We start from the raw sequence: 22,042 nt of genomic DNA on the forward strand, positions 1-22,042 counted from the left end.
GGCCAGTTTCCTTTTGAGCCCTTGGTCTGTGGGTTTGTACTAATTTTCAAGATTGCATTTGCAACTGTCCCAGATGCACATCCTAGATTGAAATGCTGTTTTAGTGCTAACTGCAATCCTGTTTCTTGTTGCTGCTCACTGGGGAAGGGATATTGACTCCAATCAGCCAAAGCCATCTGCAAAAGATAAGCATACACTGCCTCTGCCCATCCATGATTTTTTTCCTTCTACCATTCCAAACCAATGCGCTAACAGATCTGAGAATCTGTTTGATTTAATTCTGAGAAGTGAATGGTCTGTTTTATTTGTACCAGATCTAAAGCCAGATTATTCTTAATGGAATTGATTTTTAAGCAAAAACCTATTTACTGAGCTCCTACAATGTGTTTAAACTTTATCTGGGAGGGCAAGAAAAAAAGAGACAGTTTTTGCCTTCATTTGCATAGAATGAATCACAAGATAGAGCTCTTGTCTTATAATTTACAGGATCAAATTCACTCACATTCTTATTGACTCCTTGTACTAGCCCTGTAAGATGGAAATGATGATCTCAGGGGAGAACATGAGGCTCAGATCCATTATGTGATTGGCTCCCCTTTCCTTCCCATCTCTTAGTCCTCCAGGCTCCCTTGGAGGCCGAACTAGAATGGTCCTATTTCAGTGTTTTTCATTATAGAACTATTTTGCCAGCAAAAGGAAATGGAAATGTGATAAAGATCCCCTTGTCTCATCTCCTGGATGTAAGAGAAAATGAAGACATGGAGCTTCCACAAACATTTACCTCACTCTTTCAGGTAATTATATCCTTGCTTTGGCAGAAGGAGAAGCATATATTATATCAAGTGGAATTTGTAATTCATGTCCTTGTGATCTTCTGGGAAGTTAGCATTTGTAGATGAGAGGTGCCTCTTGCCCTGAAGAGGGCTAAATGACAAATTTCTCTTTGCATCCAGATCTCAGGAGAGCAGGGTGCTGTTTGGCTCTCTTGAGAAGCACTGGTATTTTCTTTCACTACTTTCAAGTAACTCAGCAGTAGCTAAAGGAAAGCAGCACTCAGAGTAAGCATTGACAACTATACAGCAAATGACTTTAATAATACTAATTGTAGACTGCTCTTTATGTTGTAAACCAAAAGGGGAAAGGGAGAAGAGATTGTATGACCTCCTGAATAGAAACTCAATTCAACTTTCATTTGTTTACTTGATCACTTAGAGCTCCCAGTGTGCCTAGCACTATGCTAATCAATGTGGTGCCAGGAGGGGGCAGGAAAGAGCAGGTAGATGCTTTCATCAACTCTCACCTGTACCATTGCTATGACCTTGGAATTGACTGATCATCCTGATTGTATTTTCTCCCATTGAAGTCTACCTTCTATCTTACCCCCAAATTATCCATGAAAAAAAAAACAATCCCATTTCATTGTTCATTGGTTAGTTTTCTCTTGCCTCTGTGATGAATGAATATTCCTTATAAGGTCTGCAAGGTATTGGCTCTCCAAAGCATTTACCTCTCCATTGTCTTCTTAAGCAACTCTCTCACCCCTAGCCAGTACTCTTTAGTCTTATGGAACTTCTTATTTTTTTTCTTCTTCACAATACTAATTGTAGACTGCTGTCTATGTTGTAAACCAAAAGGGTCAGAAAGATTTTTTACAAAAAGTGGGATTTATTTACAAAAATTCTGGGGATTTAACCCAGGGTCTTGCACATGATACCCAAGTGGCACTACCACTGAGTCTTTTTAATTAATTTATTTATTTTGAGACAGGGTCTTGCTAAATTTCTGAGGCTGACCTTAAACTTGTGTTCCTACTGCCTCAGTCCTCCCCCACCACCAAGTTTCAGGGATTACAGATTTGTGCCATCATGCCTGGTTTAAATCTTCTTCCAATATGCTGAGACTTTTTCCTACCTCAAGAGCTTTGATCACAGCCTGGGACACTCTTCTTCAGCTTTTTTCATCTTGCAGGCCTCAACAAAATACCACTTCCTTACAGCGACCTTCACTAACCACCCTATCTAAAATAGTTCCTTCATATTCTTCTCTCCATTGTACCCTGTCCTCTTCCTTCCTTTTGAATGCTTACCATAATTTCTCTTTACATACTTCTTTGTCTTGCTGAATAATTATCTCTCCTATCCAATTAACTTTAAAACTCAAGTGCAAAAATTGCATCTGTCCTATTTTTCTAGCACCTGCACCTCATCCAGTGCCTGGCACACCCTAGACACTTGGTATCTATATGAAGAAAGAATGAGGCAACCTTCCATTGATATTCCTGTATCTTTCTTCATTTCACCCTATGTTTTAGCCATACTGATGTGAGACAGTAGAGGCTGGACATCTGAGGAATTTTCAGGAAGCAGGTTTATAAGCTATAGCAGTCCAGAGTTGCGAATGGCTAAAAATCTCTGGACCCCAAGTCTGGAAATTCTTTTGGATTTATTTTCAGTGGTGTGGTTACATGACAGTAGATGGGTTCATAACAGTTACTCTTTATCCCATAGTCTTAGGCTATACAGAGGTTTTACCACTTTTTACCAAGAAAACAGAGATAATATCATTTTGCCCAGCAAGCTTGATTGCAGATTCTAACTCTATCATACCTTTTGTCTGCAAACCTTGTACTTACAAGAAAGAGGAAGCTTCAAACCACAATGCCCTCTGCAGAAACCCTACTGACATTATTTTGACACTTTTTGTAAAAATCTTTCTGACAAGAAGAGAAGCTTAATTATGGCAAAGGTCTTTTGGGTGGGGAACCTGGTCTGCTTCAATAGAAAGGTAGGAATACTTTCATTTGAGAATTCCCAAACATTCACACAGGGTCTGCTACACAACAGATAATTAATGGATGTTTAATGAGCAAAAACCATCTAACTGAGGAGAGTTGGCACAGTCGAGTGCTAAATTAGATGGTACTGATTTGATGCTTTGTGATTTCAGAACAGGCTCGATCACCAGATTCAAAGAGGATTGCAAGTCTCAGAGATTTCATGGAGGTGGTAGTTCTTAAGCTAATCCCTGGAGGATGGAATAAATATGAAAATATGAGGGCATTCCAGGCCCCACAGAGTGTAAGAATAAAACTGATGAGATTGACGATGGCCTGGTAGGGAAATGGTGGGGGGGTGGGATGTGGAGCAGGGCCCTATTTTGGAAGCTATAATAAGATACAAGGGTGAGCAGTAAGCTAAAATTCCAAGGTAACAGCTCATAACCTCAGTTTTCCTATCTGAAAAAATGGTCGTAAACACTCGCTACCCATTTGCCATAGAAGAAAAGGCTAAGTGGCTTTTCTGATGGTGTCACTGATAGTGCTGAGCTAAGCACTATTCTTACAGGAAGATCTAAGACTATACTAGTAAGGAACAGCATTGGGGAAAACAGAAGAAAAATGTATCCCATGGAAAAGTGAGAACAATGGGAAGCAACTCAGCAGTGCTCTATTTTATGCCAGGCATTATGCCAGGAGCTGGGGCAATAAAGATGTAAAAATAATTATTATAATTTTGAATAGTTAATATGCCCCAGGCACTGTGCCAGGTACTGGAGCAGCACTATACTACTAATGCCTCTGATAGTTACCATAATGAATTCAATAAGCAGTACCATTCATGGAATTCTATGTGTCAAATTTTCACTATGTACATGAGTTAAAGAAGTGGAGAGAGACGACAGTGAAATCATGGTAATTTAAGATTTGAAATAAGTATAATTGGATGGTATATATTCAACTCAAAATCTAGTGGTACTTTTCATCTCTTGCATTTGGATTAATCTGGTCTATTTCATTTCTAGTGGGCTGTTATGACAGGCTTCGTTGAATCCTTCTGTAGAAAGAAAAAATATCTCCAGATGTTTGGCTGATATTGTACCATTAGTGAGTCACTCTTTTGCTTTAATGTATGACATCTCCAAAATGACCTCTAGAAGGAATAATAAATCATATGGCTATCAGCTAGTGGTATCTTTTTTATGTGTGGTTCCAGGGGTTGAACCTAGGGCCTTGCACATGCAAGGCAAGCAGTCTACTACTGAGTCACACCCTCAGTCCAACAGGTACTAATATCTTAACATGATTTCATCATTAAGAAAGTTGTTGTGACCTTGGAATTAAATAGATGTCTGACTAGAAGGATAGTGGGGAAAGGAGAGGCCTGCTGCTCAGCCTTGGAAATCTCTTTTAAATAGCCATGTCCACCTTTACACTATGCACTGAGAATGAAACAAAAATTCAGTTACCTATATTGTCTCTTGACATGAAATTCATGTAGATGTCAAGTGACTTGCCTCATTCCCTGCTCTCTTCCAGTCCCCACAGTTGGAGCCACATAACCCTTACAGCTTTGGCCTCATTCCAGACTCTGAGATCAATCCCTTCTCCATATGCTTACTATTACTCCTACTCTGCCATAATTCTGGGAATAAGGAAATAATGATAGATTTCCTGGCATCTCTGAAGGTATTATTGAGAAGTTTCCTTCTAATCACCTTTTACCATTTTACTTGGCAGACTTCACTCAACTGCCATTGCCACCAAGCCTTGAAATTTATTCTTAACTGCTAAAAACAAAACCTGCCTGTATTCCATGCCATTCTGCCAGCGAACCCCATTACCATTGTAGTCTCCCAAGCATGAAAGATTAAGAATGGTTCAACAGGCTGCCTCAGAGGGCTTATCATGTTCTCTCTTTCCTTCACTGCTGGCCAGAGGAGTTTGTCTAATGGTGTCTGTGACATTTGTAGGCTTAAATGATGCGATTTAAAGAGCTAAATCGATGGGCTGGGCAGAAAGCCAGGGTGCAATGTGGCCTTGCCAAATCCTGGCCCAGATCACTGCCTAGCACAGAACTTCATCTCTGAGGAGAAAATCCTGGCTTCACAACTAAAAATAATAATAATACCTTCAGAGGGACCTGGTATCTGCACAGAGTTCATACTGTGTTTCATAAGGACTGGGGCATAAATGGTGAAACCTTGTGACTTCTCTTGGTTATCCATGCTCATCTGTCCAATTGTCCATCTCTTCAGGACCATTTTAAGGCAGAAAGATTGAACCTGATAAAATCTGTGCAATCTAAAGTATGAATGACTGAGAACTAATACTTTAGTAAATGATCCTTACTATATACCAAGCACTGTGATAAAAAAAAAAAAAAAAAAAAAAAAACTGGTAGTAATGTCTGAATAGCTTAAAGACATAACTTATCTAGGAAAAAAGTTACATTTGAAGAGGTACTTTGCCCAATCCAAAGTGTGACTATAATACAAATTCCATGTACAAAGGCACAGGGATGGCCTATTCAGAGGAAGGTTGTGGGGTGTTGATTTCCAGAACATTTTGGCTTCTTTCAGATTGCCATGTTGATAATTTCCTAACTTTAAAATAATAACACTACTCTTTCCTTGAAAAGTACCAATCTTGAACCCCCTGCAAGGGATTTTACAGGTCATCTAAAATAATCCCTAGCCCAACGAAAAAGTTCTCTTGACAATATCACCTATGTGGTGAGTGCCGATTTTCTTAATGTTCTTAATGTTCATCTGAGGTCATGTTCCAGGTTTTGTTCCCTGGACCTATTTTTGCTTTCTACAGCAATATCAAGCAAAGCTCTTTTGTTCCACATAACAACCTTTAAAAATTTGATGTTGGCGCTTGTGTTTTCCTTTGTCCAAATAGACCCTTCTCTACAATTAGCATTTTTAGTTTCTGCAATAGTTCTTCCTATTAAGTAGTTTCCAGATTTTGGAGCATCCTAATGGTTTGTTTATATCTGTATTATACTTTGATGCTCAGAAATAAACAAAGTGCTCTAGATATGGTCAGGCCAGCACAAGTTACACTGTGGGTACTCCTTCCTTTCCTTCCTTCCTTCTTTCCTTCTACAATGCACTGTTGAGGTCATGATTTTATATCATCTTGGTTTAGGAGGCATAGAGTCCTGCATAGTGATGTGTTTCCAGAATTTTGTTTTCATGTGTGTATAAATTTTATCAACCTAACAATTTGATCAATTTATAAATAAGTTAATATTTACCACTTATGTGCAGGTATATGTACTAAGTGCTTCATATACAGTATTTAAATTAATCCTCATTGTGAGATAATAAGTTAACTATTAACTTATTATCTCCTACTTTATAGATAGGGAAACTGAAGCACTGAGAGGCTAAATAAATTCTTTAAGATTATGCAGCTAGTAGGTGGTAGAGGGGACTTGGAAGCAAGCTTCCAATTCCAGAGTTTATATTTTTAACTACCTCAATGAAGGCAGGTTCTTTTATATGCTCCATAAAGCCTACAGTACTATCAACAATAGTATATATTCAGTCTTTTAATTCAATAAGTACTTGTCCTGTACCTATCATTTGACAGGCCCAGAGTGTTTGGTAGTAGGGAACACAAATATACTTAATCAAATGACATAGCCTTACCTTCAATAAACTGCAAGTCCAGAGCGGGAGACAAAAAATATAGATAAATCATTCCAACTCAGAGAACACATGGAATGCAGCCTTTTAATTACCTCTTTAAATGTCCTCTGTTCCCCTGGATGTGCAGAATCATAGCCTCTGGGACAGGAGTCCCCTGTGTTTCTCCTTTGCTAGCAAAGCAATAAAACTTCATTTATTCCTCAAAAAATAAATAAGTTAAATGTACTGCAGTGTTATAAGGTTTCTAATCTATATTAGGGGCACAGGAAGAAGTGTTCAACTCCACCTTGGAGATGAGTGAAGGCTATGTAGGGATGATTATTCTACACAGTGAAAATAGCATGTGCTCAGGCCTCGCCATATAAACCACAATGGTATTAAAGAGATGATTGGATAGCTTTCTGTTCTTCAAAGCTGTCAAGCATATGCCTACCTCAGGGCCTTTGCATATGTGGTTTGCTCTTCCATAGGTCTCCAGTTGGTTTCTCATTATATAGGTATTTTAGATCAAATGTTATCACCTCAGTAAAGCCTTCCAAGAGGACTACTCTTTCAAGCTCCTCGATATGTCACTATCTCTTTACCCTGGCTTGATTTATTCAATATTTTCTTCAAGATCCGTTCTATAGGAACTTACATTACTTGAATTGACCATATTTTGTTTGTTATTTTGACATTTAGTTTTCCCAACACAAATGTAAGCTGCATAATAGCAAATCCCTTTTCAGTCATATTTACTACTCTATTCCAAGAACCTGGCACATAGTAGCCTCTCAATAAATGTTTTAAATTATCGTAAGAAATAGTGATGAAGATAGGGATGGGGGATTACTCTGTTGCCAGAGCCTTTCTTTGGTTTGTATGTTTAACCATAGCTCCATACTACAACTACCATAGAGCCATGTGTTCTGGCAAGAAGCACCTCCTTCACCTTAGGCAAAGAGTCATAATTATTATAAAACAAATTGATATTGGTAATGTGATTGCATTGGTGAGTGATTAAGGTGGATTTGGGTCTCTGATGCAGTTCTAGCCAATGAGATGTGCCAGAGGGCTTCCAGGAAAGGATTTTTTTTTTTTTTTTTTTTTTTTTTTGCAATTCAAAAGAGATAAAAGAAGAACCATTTTCTTTTTTGCCCCTGAATGTTGTCATTTACATGTGACCCTAAAGACTCTGGCATTCATATTGGAACTATGAGGGCAGCCAAACTAAGAGATGCAGCCTACATGCTGAGGATAGTGTAAGTTGGGTACTTGGTAAAGTTTTTAAGCCACTTAATTAACCAATCTGAGAACTGTTCAACCTCTAGGCTTCTAGTTGTGTGACATGATAATCCTATTTTTGTTAATCTGCTTTAAGTCATTTTTTAATTAAAAGTAGGTGAAGACATCCTAAGTGATAGCATTTTAAAAAATATAAATTATCAAAATCAAACCACCAATAGATAAAGAACTTGAACAGACTAATAATCATAAAAGAAATTAAGATTGTTTTGAAATATCTACCAATTAAATTATTTAGATCAGATGGCATTGCAGCTGTATATAGAACTTAAAAATACAGCCAATTTTCTTAACATTGAAAATATTTCAGATAATAGAAAAGAAAGAACACTCCCCAATTAATTCTACAGAGCTAGAATATCTTAATGCCAAAACCTGATAAAAATATTCCCAAATCAAAACTATAGGCCAATTTCAATCATGAAAATAATCCCCCAAATTACAAATAAAATATCAGCAAATTGAAAAACAGTAATGATTTTGAAGAATAATACATTATGGCCAAGTGTAATTCATTCTAAGATGTAATCATGATTAAATAACAAGAAATTATCAATACAATTCAATGAATAAATCAACAACTTAAGGAAACATGGTTATATCAATAGATGAAAATAATTTGATATAATCCAGTATCCATTTACTTTAAGAACCTAAGCTGGGCACAGTGGCATACACCTGTAGTGCCAGTGGCTTGGGAGGCTGAGGCAGGAGGATCATGAGTTCAAAGCCAGCTTCAGCAACAATGAGGCCCTAAGCAACTCAGTGAGACCCTGTCTCTAAATAAAATACAAAGTAGGGCTGGGGATGTGGCTAAGTGGTTGAGTGTCCTGAGTTCAATTCCCCAGTACCCAAGGGAAAAAAAAGAATCTAAGTAAAACTACAACAGAAGCAAACTAACTATACCAAAAGACTTACCTTAAATCAATCATGAATGCCATAGTTACTTGTGAAATACTGGACCCATTGCCATTAAAATAAAGAACTCCTATTATTTAACTTTAAGGTTCTGATTAATGACATGAAAATATTATAAATATTTAAACATATTCAAAATTACCTTCATACACAGGTAATGTATAAATAAAATATCCAAGAAACTTTATAAAAACAATCTGTTAGAATTAACAAGAGACTTTGGTCAAGTGACAGAATGCAAGAAAATTTTACAACTATCAATACTTTAAAAAGTTTATGCTAGAAATTATCATCTCCACTTAAAAATTAAAGTGGAAAGTATATAATTCATAATAATAACAACATCTTAAGGTACCTAGGGAAAAATTTGACAAGAAAGAAACAGCACTCATATAAAAGAAGTGATTGAAGGTTATAAAGACCAAAGAGGATAGGGAAATATTATGTTATAAAATAGACAGACTTTGGGGCTGGGGATGTGGCTCAAGTGGTAGCGCGCTCGCCTGGCATGCGTGCGGCCCAGGTTCTATCCTCAGCACCACATACAAACAAAGATGTTGTGTCCGCCAAAAAATAAATATTAAAAAAAATTCTCTCGAAAAAAAAATAGACAGACTCAATCTAAAAATATATATATATATAATTTCGCTTTATTAAGATAGAAACTTATAAAACTATCTTATTCAGGTTGGAAAAAAAAGACCCCAAAACAAAACAAAGAAACAAACAAAACGCTTGATGTTTAAATGGGAGTTTAAATGTGTAAAACAGTCTATGAAAATTCTGATTAAAAGAACATCACCAAAAATGGCACAGTAGAGAATTTCCAAAACACATCCTTCCACTAAAACACTGATTAAAGTAGCAAAAGCCATCATAATCAACTTTCTGGACTCTGGAATTTAATAAAAACCTTACCATAACTAGGGTAGTATTTCAAGAAAGAAGTTGTTAAATTTGGCAAGAGTTTTTGGCAATTTTACTGAACCAGCTACTATCCACCAATGAAGCCTTGGGGAAAATGGTCCACATTCCTAGGGTTTCTTGCTCGTGCCTGAGAGAGCAATATGAACCTTGTCCTTAAGAAATTGTGATTGTATGTTTCAACTGGCCAATATATATGTATTGAATTTTTGCATGAAGAGGGGTTAGTTCAGAGGGTTGTCTTTGTTTTCCTCCCCAACCCTGGAATTTTTTCAGAGTTGGAGGAGCTTCTCCAGTATTGTTTGCCACATGCCAAGCAAGATATTTGAGCAGGTAGATGACAAAATCAATGAACTTGAAGATATATCAAAGAATCAATGAACTTGAAGATATATCAATTAAAAACATCGAGCCAGTGGAGCAGCAAGTAGAAAGAATGAAGAGCAATGAACTATACCTCAGAGATTTGTAAGGCTCGATACTTACAGATACATGATAGGAATCCCAAAATAAAAAGAAGAAAGGGACACAAAGTACATTTGAAGAAATAATGGCTCTAAACTACCAATATTTGATGAAATAGTTAAATCTACACATCCAAGAAACTCAAAGATACTAACTGTATCTTTAAGAATAACTACTAAGAAAATAACTAAAAAGTAAACACAAAAGGAAATGAGAAGGGAATCAAAATTTTATACTATGAATTAAATGCAAAAAAGGCAGTAATGAAGGAAATGGGGAACAAAGCATGTATAAAATATACAGAAAACAAATATCAAAATAGCAGAAGTCCAGCAATTACTATTTGAAGTATGTGAAAGAGGGAAATGAGAGATAACTATATCATGTTTGGATATATTGGTGTTTGAAGGTTTTGTTGGATCAACAGGAGAAATCTAGACAGTATATGGAGCTGAGCACTGAGAGCTGGAGATACAGAATTGGGAGTCATCTATATTGATTCAAGGTTCCCAACACTGACTGCACAGTAGAACCACCAGAGGAGCTTTAAAAAAATAGCCATATCTGGGTCACCCATCCTTCTTATAATGACATTTTACAATAGCGCCCCAAGTGAATCTAATGTGCATCAAAAACAGAGTACCACAATTATAAATTGTAATTGGAGCTATTAGGAATAGATGTGGTTATCAGAGAGGATGCAAAGAGATTATGGGTACTAGAGAGAAATTTTCTACTTAGGATGGAGAAGGATCTAGATCTCTACTGTCGGGTACATTAGCCACTAGCCATATGTGGCTATTTAAGTTTAAGTGAATTAAAATAAAATAAAATGAGTTCCTTAGTTGCACCAGCCACATTTTAAACATTTAATAACCACATGTGGCTCATGGCTAGCATGTTGGATAGTATAGATGTAGAACATTTTATCACTGTAGAAAGTTCTGTTGGACAGTTCTGGATGGCTGGATGATATCTCTAAAATATCTATAATACAGGTGACTCTTCCAATTATATGGAAAAAGTTTGTAATATCTATGCTTAAATTTGGACACTTCATTTGCATAATGTATTTTTATGACAATTGACATGTAGTGATTTTATTGTTCTAGCTCTTCTACTCTCTAATGTCCAGGGGAGTTCTGTAGAACCACTGGCAGATGAATTAGATCAATACTTTTTATTTTCACTAGGGTGAAGACATGAGTGAAAAACGTATGTTTTCTTCTTTTAAGTCACTTAACTGCACAGGAGCGTTTAAATCCATTGATCAATATTCGATATCACTTTGCATTATGTTACTTGAAGTAGTCAAGGGAAAGGCAGAATGAAATGACACTGATTATAGCAAATAATAGGCAGTGTAATTGGTTAAAAGTCCTATATCTGACTATTAGTCTGAGAGTGGCTTTCAACCAAGTTCTCACAGGTCATGAGAAATGAGTGTCCTTTGGAATCCATAGGAGCTTCTTGGCAAAAGCACTGTAAGTGGGGCAGAGGAACTCCTTGTGTAAAAAAAATGTGATAACAATTAGGAAATGCCGTGAAGGTACATGAGATTCTTCTTTGTACTACTTTTTGCAACATTTTTATGTCTATGAAATTATTTCAAAATAAGAGTTACAAAAATTTCTTAAACCATGAAATCATGAATACACTCTCATAAAAATAAGATCATCTGGTTTAAATTACATCATTCCATTCTCCCCTATCCATGAATTCTTTATAACTTTTTAAAAAAGCTTAATTGGTGAATTATAGTTATACATAAAGATGAAATTCATTGTGATATGTTAATACATGCACATGATACACTTTGGTTGATTTCATTCTGCTATTCTCCCTCTTTTTGTCTCTCCTCATTTCACTGTTCTCCCTTCTGTTTTCATGAGGTCCCCCTTTTAAGAATTCATTATTTCTCTCTAGTTTCCACGTATAAGAGAAAACATTTGATCCTTGACTTTCTGCATCTGGCCCATTCTTAAATGATTCGATACATATATTCCTATCAGTTTTCTTCACTTAATTTTTGTAGGAATTTCCCACATATAATTATCCATACAACACTCTTTGCGTTTCTCACCACAAATTTCCCTTTTGGGGGAAATGGCTCTGAGGTGAAATTGAGACAATATACCTCATATTAATATATGCTAACATATCATGTTAAATGGCCACATGATATTTCATTAGATCAGGTCAGGTCAGGTCAGGTATGCTATAATACTGTGTCTAGCTAGTCTCCAGTTTGGAGATATTTAAGGTTTTCTTCCATTTATTTACATTACTGTATGTGAGCCTGCAATGGAAATTTTGTACATAAAGATCTTTACATACATTCATGGTTATTCACCCAATATAGTTTGCCAGAAGTCATATTACTGGGTCAAAACTCAGGAGTGTTTTTAAAGCTCTCAACACATAACAAATAATGAAGAGATCAGTGTCTTGAGTGTGCCTGGCATTAAATTAATTTACTTCAAGTGGCTTTCTAAGGGGAAAGAACATCAGAAATCCCAGGAAACAGAAGTGAACCTCAGTTTTTCTCATGTGCAATGTATGATCAATGATTCAAAGTTCCTTCTTTCTTATATATCCTAAGATTCTCTGCTTCTGTAAGAAATGGAAAAAATGTTCTAAGCATGTTTGTTCAAGTCTGTAATTCCCACCAACTCAGGAGGCTGAGGCAGAGGGGTCAAAAGTTTGAGGCCTGCTTTACCAAGTTAGTGAGACTCTGCCTCAATAAAAAATAAATAAGGCTGGGGACTTATCTTTGTGATAAAATGCCCCAGGATTTAATCCCCAGTAAAAAAAAAATGGAAAATGTATCAAGGGTGAAGTACATTTAAGATTTTCCAATCAATGTTATTTTCATCTTGTGAAGAAGAAAGATTGGGGAACACTTCAACCAATGGCCTGCCATTTTCTTTAGTAATAGAGAATCATCAAGGGCTATAGGAAAATTTGCTCATCCCTCTGTTACTTTGTATAAATAGCTTTGTTAAATAGCAATTCTTACCTGTTCATTTGTTCAATTTCGAAAAAATAAAAAAGCAAGGACAAGATCAGTGCCTTGAGTGTATCTGACACTAAATTCTTCTTCTTCTTCTTCTTTTTTTTTTTTTTCTGCAGTATGGGGATTAAACCCAGAGTTCTTTACCACTGAGCTACAACCCATGGCCCTTTTAATTTATTTCATTTTATTTTATTTTGAGACAGGCTCTTGCTAAGTCGCTGAGGCTGGCCTTGAACTTGCCATCCTCCTGCCTCAGCCTCCCATGTAGCTTGAATAACGGGCATAGGCTACTATACCCAGTCACTAAATTAAATTGTAAAGATCAAGAGTACCTAGAGTTATTGAGAGTGGAAATTAGGAAAGTATTTGGAAGAGATAGAATCTGAGCTGAAATTTAAGGCTGGGTAGGATTCAGATAGGCAGAGGTGGGAGCTGAGAGGATATTTCTCTTTCATGTGGGGTGGGGGTAGAAGTCAAGGGTGGGAATTGGGAAAGTCCAGGCAATATTTGAAAATAAAAGAATGTACGAAAAGGTAAACTGCATCCACTCACTTAGCAACATTGAAGATCTAGTTGAGAAGCTAGAACTTGATCTTATAGATACTGGGGACTTTCTATAGGTTCTTAGAGAAGACAAGATTAAGAAAGTTGTGTGTTATAAAGTGACTCCTATGGTTGTGCCAATGGTGAACTAGAGTAAGAAATAATGTGTTTTTTGTATTTTTAACCATAAATGAATGGAATCTCATGTAGAATGCTAATAGAAGGGAGAGAAGGAAAATTTTAAGAGTTATTTCAAGGGAAGAACAATAGGAATTGATAATGGGTATACCACAGGAGACGAGACACAGGGAGAACCTCAAGATGATATTCAAGTTTAAGCCTCAGTGACTGGGGAAGTGATAGTGCTGTTTTCTGTGTGACTGAGAAAGGCCATTCATTAGGCTGGTTACTAGAGCCCTAAAATTTTCAGGGTAAACTGAGTTTCTGTCAAAGAGGCTTTATTTCTTTTTGATTTCCATTATTATTTCAAAGATGCTTATTTTGCCTTTTTGGTCTTCATTTGGCAGTGGCTTTTAATGTTTTAACTTTGTTTCTTTGTCCCAGAAGGTTCTGCCAAGTAATGATCTTAAATGCTTAAATGCACTCAAGAAGTTCTGCTGAGTATTCCCTTATAATGCAATCACCTTCAATGTGATTGTTTTGTAACTTTCTCATTTTGCATATTGGGTTCTGTAAAACCAGGTCATCCTTGTTATTACCCAGAGAATTGTACTTTTTGTACAAGGTCACATTTCAAATCTGGTTAATTTTCTACTGTTTTGCCTTCCCCAACATATAACATTTGTACTTGAAATGTTACAACAGCACAGCTTAAAAAAACTGAAAAATGAAAATAATGGTACATACCTCTATGTATAAAATGGTGCAATTAAAGAATAGTTTTCTGGGAATTAGCAGACTTGATTCTAGTCTCAACTCTGCCACTAATTCAAAGCATGAAATCAAGCAAGACACATTATCTCTTCTTTATGTCTTCATTTCCTTTTCTGTAAATCAAGGGGATAAGCAAAGGTGATTTCTAAAATCAATGTCAGAACCCAAGTCAACTATTTTTTTAACATTATAAATGTTTGCAAAGTATTAGCAACATTTATAGTACTTAGAGACCATTGAATTAGGTACAGCACCACATGAGGGACACTTTTATCAGCTATTTGTTTACTACAAGGAGACAAACAGGATGAATCAGCCTAAAAGACATGAAGTTTGAGGCTCAGTTCTCAGTTTTTATAGGTGATAATCCAGAAAGAATCTCCATTTTCTTTCACTCTGAGGTCAGTCTGACATTATAACTCTGTACTCCAAAGGTAGAACAGAACAAGATCCAAAGATGGGGTTGCTCTGACTCTTTGAGTTCTGTGATTGTAGCCTCTTGAGTGCTGATTTCCAGAAATAGCAGTCATTCTGCTCAGAGCCATCTTAATGAATCACTGTGATCTTTGTGATTTTCATCATAAGGGGAACCAGCTCAGGATCTTTCTTCTAATAGAGACTGTGATGAATATGTTCTTCAAAGAGACAATGTCCCTCCATTGTGTCAATTTCATGAATTAAGATTACACCCAGAGTACATCTATTGCCTATAATGATCCCCTGTGGCTCTGCCATTCATAACAACTTCAGTACTTCTCAAATGTGGATGGCAGATTACTTGGAATTCAGGATGCTCTTGTGGCTTACCTGAAATATTCCCGCAGGCTTAATCCAAATTTTAAGCATTAGTTTCTCAATATGCACTGAATCCCCAATAAATGGAGGGGCATATGAACACATACAACAGCCTGCTCAACAGGCCTTTCACCTTCTGGCTCTTCCTCCTCCTCCTCTGATGTTTTTTTTCACAACTTCCTATCCCATCCACACCTTGTTCTCTGGATTAAATAGTGATGTAAACTGTGTTCCTCTTGGCTGCAAACTTTGGCTTGTTTTCAGAGTTGTTGTTTTTTTTTTTTTTTTTGCCTCCCATTCTCCCTTGGTTACAGTTGTCCTGTTTTGCATCTCCTGTCCTAACTGCCCCCGCCCCCACATTCCCTTCTGGGTAACTGGCCCTTCGAGGTGAGATTGGGATAGTATGTTTTATACCGTGGTATGGCTACAGGAAATTTTTACCAGTAGTTTGAAGTGTAAGTACAAATATACAACCATGAACAAAAGCAGGCCATGATGACACCAAAGATGTCTGCTAGCAGTCACAAAAGGATTAAGAGAAGTTTGTGACTAAAGAAACGGAAATAGATAAAATTCTTCCCATTAACTAAAATTGTCCATATAAATAAAAAATGTCTTGCACAGATTGATTTTTCTGGCAGAACACCTTGATACTACCTGAATACCACCAGTGATTTGTGGAGCCATATTTTGACAATTTTCAGTGACTTGGTCCTTTTAAAAGTGTTATTTATTCATATAGTTAGTCATCTTGTACTACTTCTTATAATGCTTATAATGCTTATTATATTGTGTAAATTGTTTAAGTTTTATAAGTAAGTTTTGTAATATACTGTGTAATGTGGCGCTTTTATTTATCATCAAATTTCCTTTAATACTACTATCTTGGGATTTTATGCCTATCATTAGAAAGATTCCTCTTGATCATTATTTCTCCCGGATAAAATGTGACTGTGGAGTCAGAAGGCTTTTAAGTTGTCTTAGTTTAATGGTTCCTGATACTTATTTAGAGTTTTATGGTTATAAATTTCTTTTACATACATTGTCTCATTCAATGTATCTCATTCACTTTTTCCTTGCCTACCTCCCAGAATGATCATTTACCTTTTAAAAATAGGTGACTATTTTTAGCATCACGGAAATCAATAATTTACTGAGAGAGTTAAATACTAGTAAGTGACAGAATCAGGATTATAACCCAAGTTTTCTGATTCCACACTCTAGGCCTTTTCACTTGTTTTTCCCCCCACAAGTATAAAATGGAAATATGAAGGAATAGTCTATGAAATACAGTATTCAACGCAAAAGCCTTTGTGTAAATTACCCCTCTTGCCTTCTTATGGCTCTACTTTATGTTGTATTTGAAGACAGAGCCACCATGTTCCATCTAAGTTCCAGAGAGGATACTGCATTTAGGGCCTTTTACCAGGTTGTATCCATGCTTACAATTTTTTTAAGTGATAGAGACCTTCCCCACTTTAGGTATTTTCATATCTTGGAAAAATCCAGAAATATGAAAAGCTAATATTTATATTCAAAAGCTGTGCAGATGGGGGCAAGTCAGTTCCACCTGTTTCTTTCTAGAATGATACAATCTAAATTACTAGCCTTCACCCAGTAAGAATTTACCCCAGTTTGGGATGAGGAGGAAATGAGGAGACCTTATTAGGTGATTAGGGGGTGTTTTATGTATGGTTATAACAAGGGTGAGCAGTTTTCTGTCCCCCAAAACCAATATAAGTGACTGGGAATTGGTATTGCCTGCTTGGCAGATGGGGCTAACAGCTTATAACAGAAATTGGTAATCAAGATTACAAGGGCTGCATTTGGCTCTTAGCACTCTCCTTCCTCAAAGGTATTTAAAAGGTTGTATGTGTTCTACATATTCATTAATGGGCTATGATTCATCACCTATTTATAATTTCATTTTGAAATTCTAAGCAAAATATTATTTGGAACTCAAGTCAAAAATGTCAATTTCATCACAATCCTAGTTTTCTTTAGCAAATTCTTCTTCCTATTTTTTTTTTGGTTCCTCATTATAGTTTTCCTTTTTTTACACAAACTGCTGAATATTCCTAGCTTTTTATGTTTGGCATGGGTACTGTTGTAAAGGTATTTTGAATTTATGCAGTTTATGGATGGACTTGCTATCATTTTCTTTGAATTTCTTTTACTAATATAAGAATGTTTTTAAGGAGATGGGTAAGACAGAATGGCTAGTAGCTCAAATGACCTGCTAGTGGATAATCAGGCCACAATAGAAGGCACCAATTATTTTCATAGTATTTAAAAACCGATTCCTATATGTGAATACACATTAGCTGACTTTCTGAAACACAATGAAAAGGCACTTTTTAATTTGAGTAGTTCTTCTTTCCCTTTTTTAAAGTTTTCTCTTACATCTACCACCACTGCCTTTGCCAAGCACAGAGCCTGTGGGCCAATGACACAGGGACTTGTTCTTTCTTATCTATTTAATATCCATAAAGGTGTTAGCTGAGTAAAAGGCTGAAAATATTACTGTGCACAGGAAATATCTTGCCATTTTAAAAGGTGATTCCTAGAAATAAAAAAAAGACTTCAAGTCCACAGTAAAGAATTTTAATGGCAAAATTTGAGTGTAGTGTTTTTTTTTTTTTTTCCTGGAGAGAAAATGGTGGCCAAATATTTGCTTTGTGTTTTTGTCAGAGCCCCCCCCCCCCATTTTTGTCAATGCCCTTGGTGAGCAGGGAGCGTGCGCTTACTTCTGTAGGTAGATTAATTTTGGTCCTTGCATACTGATTTATAGTGACACTTCCACAGTAATTCTAATTGATACGCACAGAGGCAGTGATATGATACAGATGGTTAAGAATCTGTTAAATTTTCAGAACATTCTAAGCTGATCTTTCAAATGTAGCTACTATTAAAAATCAAATTACATCACTTTGAATTAAATAAATTATGTTAAAAACCAACTAACCTCTAAAACATTCCTTCCTAGTTATTTTACTATATTTTACTGTAATCTACACTCTTGAAGTTATTTTATCTATTCTATTCTCTGTAGTAGAAATGTTGTAAATTTTGGTAGCTTAAAATTGGCCATGGTGGGAGTACTTACAGCATGCAAATTGGCAAATGCTCTAAATCTGGGTTAGGTTTAGTGTTCTGTGGATGGTATAACCTTAAAGAAGTAATGGAGATAGTAGAGGATAGGAAAGGCAGCAGAATACAACAGACACTAGTATGGCAATATGTAAATCAATGGATGTGTAACTGATGTGATTCTGCAATCTGTATATGGGGTAAAAATGGGAGTTCATAACCCACTTGAATCAAAGTGTGAAATATGATATATCAAGAACTATGTAATGTTTTGAACAACCAACAATAAAAAATTTAAAAAAAAAGAAGTAATGGAGAAAATGTTAATAATGCAGATTTAATTTAAAACATGTGTGATGGAGAACACTTATGCCTGTGGCCAAAATGGACTGACAAGAACTAAGTTTAACCTTCTACTTGAAACAACCAAAAAAAAAAAAAAACCGAGATAAAGCAGAATATGATGATTTTTCAGAACACTGGACATCAATCAATGAAGAATAGTCATTTTTGAGAAGTGAAAAAAACAGTGAGGAGAACACTATGATTGTCCAAGTTTCCTACTTCAGAAAGGTTCCAGGCCATGGTTCAGGGAGAGAAACTGAGGCAGATTCTAGTATACTTGCTGCCATGAGCAGATAGAGCTAAGAAAGAAACCGAGGCAACTAGAGATCACAGGACATATTAATGGAAAGAAAATTGCATAGAAAGAGAACCCAAAATAACTGCATATGGTTCCCCATAGGTATTAAGAAGAACACTAATCAGTACACTTACATGAGGAGACAACCTGAAGACTGGATGGAACCTTACTTGTTGCTCACACAGAACAAGGATCAGATCCTTTTGTTGCTGGATGGATGGGAAACACTCAGCAATGAAAATGAAAGGCAATGAAAATGCTGGCAAAAATTGTTAAAAGTGACTTTTCTGGAATTCTGGAAATTAACCAAATGGTTGCAACAATCTAAGAAGCATTTAAGCAAGAAAAACAGCTAAATCTTGATAGGAAAAGGAAGTATTGTGACATTTTTACTTTCCCTAGTCCCATATCTACTCTTCAGCTTCATGGTCGCTTTGAAAAACTGTAACCTTATAAATACAATAACTAAAATGTTCAGCATCCTTGTAGCCACTGGAGAGGACAGAATGGGTTTGGACCTACCCAAAGACCTACACCAGACTGTTACTGACCTATCTGGCAAATCTCTGGGAAAGCTGCATTTTCACCTAAATCCAGAGCTTTGCCAGTGAGGGAAAGCTGTCTATTTAAAGAAGTGTCTATTAAAAAAATGACAATTGTCTAACACTATGGTTTTCTGAGGCAATAATGCTAGTTGGGGAAAAGAGGATGAAAAACTTAAAAAGGAAAATATAGGAATGAAATGTCCACAGGGGGATTTGAAGAGTTCTGAAGTTTTCTTGGGACTCTAGAAGGTGATGCATACATGTGTAGCTGCATGTTTGCTCAGAAAAGACCTGAGAAGGCCTAATTGCTCATATTAAGACTGAACTTTTTGCTCTGACACAGCAGGAAGACTGAAACAGAATTGTTTACTGTCTGCCACAGCCCTGAGGCTTGCCCCAATGCACACTTAGAGCCCCTCAGTAAAAGGTACAAAAATTATTAGGTCAAGACATTTAAAGAAATCTCTCTCCAATCATTGACCATGAGTCTAAATGATCAGAGACTTTAGTGGCTACACATGACAAAAAATGCAGATTTTATATAATTAGTCTGAAAAATTCACCAAATAAATAAATAATAGCAACACAAAACAAAAACAACAACAAAGGGCAATAATGAAATTTGAGGCCTATAGTTTTCTCTTTTATGCTCATGAAGAAGAAATAAAGAATTTTTGGACTACAAAATCAGAAACATTTCATGGCTATACTGATGATTTTACCGATACAATACCAAAAATTTATAAAAGAAAAGTTGATAAGCTGATTTTGTTAAAATTAAAATCTGCTCTGTGAAAGACATCAAGAAGTCAGTAAGACCAACTAGGAGAAAACATTTGCAAAAGATACAACACATAAAGGCTATTATCCAAAATATACAAATAACTCTTAAAACTCAATAAGAAAACAACCAAAATCCAAAATGAGGATAATCACATATGCCTGTCATCAACTGACATTTTTTAAAAGAGTGATGAGACCTTTCAGTTGGGATAAAAGAGTGTTTTCAATAAATGGTGCTGGGATAACTGGATAGCTACGTGCAAAAGTACAAAAGTAAATGCAAAATTAGTCAAAGACCTAAATGTAAGAGCTAAAACCATGAAATTCTTGGAATAATAGATGGGGGTAAATCTATGTGGCCTTGAATTTATCAAAGGATTGTTGTACAGATACCAGAAGTAAAAATAGATTAAATTGGATTTTGTAAAAATAAAAAGCTTTTGTGCTTCAAATGATACTTCCAAGAAAGTGAAAAGATAACTTACAGAATGGGAGAAAACATTTTCAAATCATACAACGGATAAAAGGATTGGTATTTAGAAGATATAGAACTCTTACAATTCAATAATAAAAAGACAAATAACTCAATTGAAAATGGGCAAAGGGTTTGAATATACATTTCTCCAAAGAAGATATACAAATGGCCAATAAGCACATGAAAAGATGTTCAGCATCATTAGTCTTCAGGCAAATGCAAATCAAAACAAAGAGAAGCCACTTCATACCCACTAGAATGGCTGTAATTAAAAACTTAGAAAATAGCAAGTATTAATGAGGATGTGGAGAAATCTGAACACTCATACACTGTGTTGGCGATGTAAAATGGAGCATTCACTTTGGTAACAATCTAATAGTGCCTCAAGGGGTTAAAAATAGAACTACTTGCCAGGCATGGTGGAGCATGCCTGTAATCTCAGTAGCTCTGGAGAATGAAGCAGGAGGATTGTGAGTTCAAAGACAGCCTCAGCAACTTAGCAAGGCCCTAAGCAACTCAGCAACTCTGTCTCTAAATAAAATATATAAAAAAGGGCTGGAGATGTGGCTCCATGGTTAAGCATCCCCGGGTTTAATCCTTGGAGATATATAAAATATGATCCAGCAATTTCACACCTAGTATATACCCAAAAGAAATGAAAACATGGGTCTATGCAAAAACTTCCACACAGTGTTCATATCATTATTCATCATACTTAACAGCTAGAAATGACCCAAGAAAATGTGGTAGGTGTATCTGTACTATGAAATATCAATTGGCCATAAAAGTAATAATGCATAGATAGATAAATGCACCAGCATGGGCGAATCTTGAAACATTATTCTAAGTCAGAAAATCTAGTCACCAAAGACCATATAGTATGTGATTTCATTTTTTGAAATGTTCAGAATAGGCAAATCGATAGAGATAGAATGTAGATTTTTTTTTTTTTTGCTTAAGGACAAAGGAGATGGGGGTGCTGGCAATAGCTCAATGTTATGAGGGTACTTTTTGAGTTGGAAGACTTGTTCTAAAATTTGTTGTACTTATTGTTGAACATATCTGTGAAAATAATAAAGGACAAGAATTGCACACTTTAATTGGGCAGTTTGTATGCATGTTATATATGAATTGGACCTCAATTGAACCTCAAAATATAAGTTAAATGGAGACATTTAAAATATTAAAAAGGTTGAAATTGAACTTTTGGCAGTGAGAAATACAATCTC

At 36.0% G+C, this 22,042-nt stretch overlaps 1 protein-coding gene across 3 annotated transcripts in view; it reads right to left on the reverse strand.

Annotated features, from left to right (window-relative positions):
- Trpc5 (transient receptor potential cation channel subfamily C member 5) overlaps window positions 1-22,042 on the reverse strand; it is a 292,903-nt gene that overhangs the window by 155,663 nt on the left and 115,198 nt on the right. For 2 of the 3 annotated variants that reach the window (XM_058571659.1, XM_046420858.2), the window contains one exon: window positions 14,456-14,595. The exons of the other annotated variant lie outside the window; for it this stretch is intronic. The gene's annotated coding sequence lies outside the window, so the exon portion shown is untranslated. The remainder of the gene's footprint in view (window positions 1-14,455; window positions 14,596-22,042) is intronic. 3 annotated transcript variants of the gene reach the window in all.

Source organism: Marmota monax, unplaced genomic scaffold (assembly GCF_021218885.2).
Source record: "Marmota monax isolate L192 unplaced genomic scaffold, Marmota_monax_Labrador192_F-V1.1 WCK01_AAM20220418_F8-fsc00050, whole genome shotgun sequence".
Lineage (NCBI taxonomy): Eukaryota > Metazoa > Chordata > Mammalia > Rodentia > Sciuridae > Marmota > Marmota monax.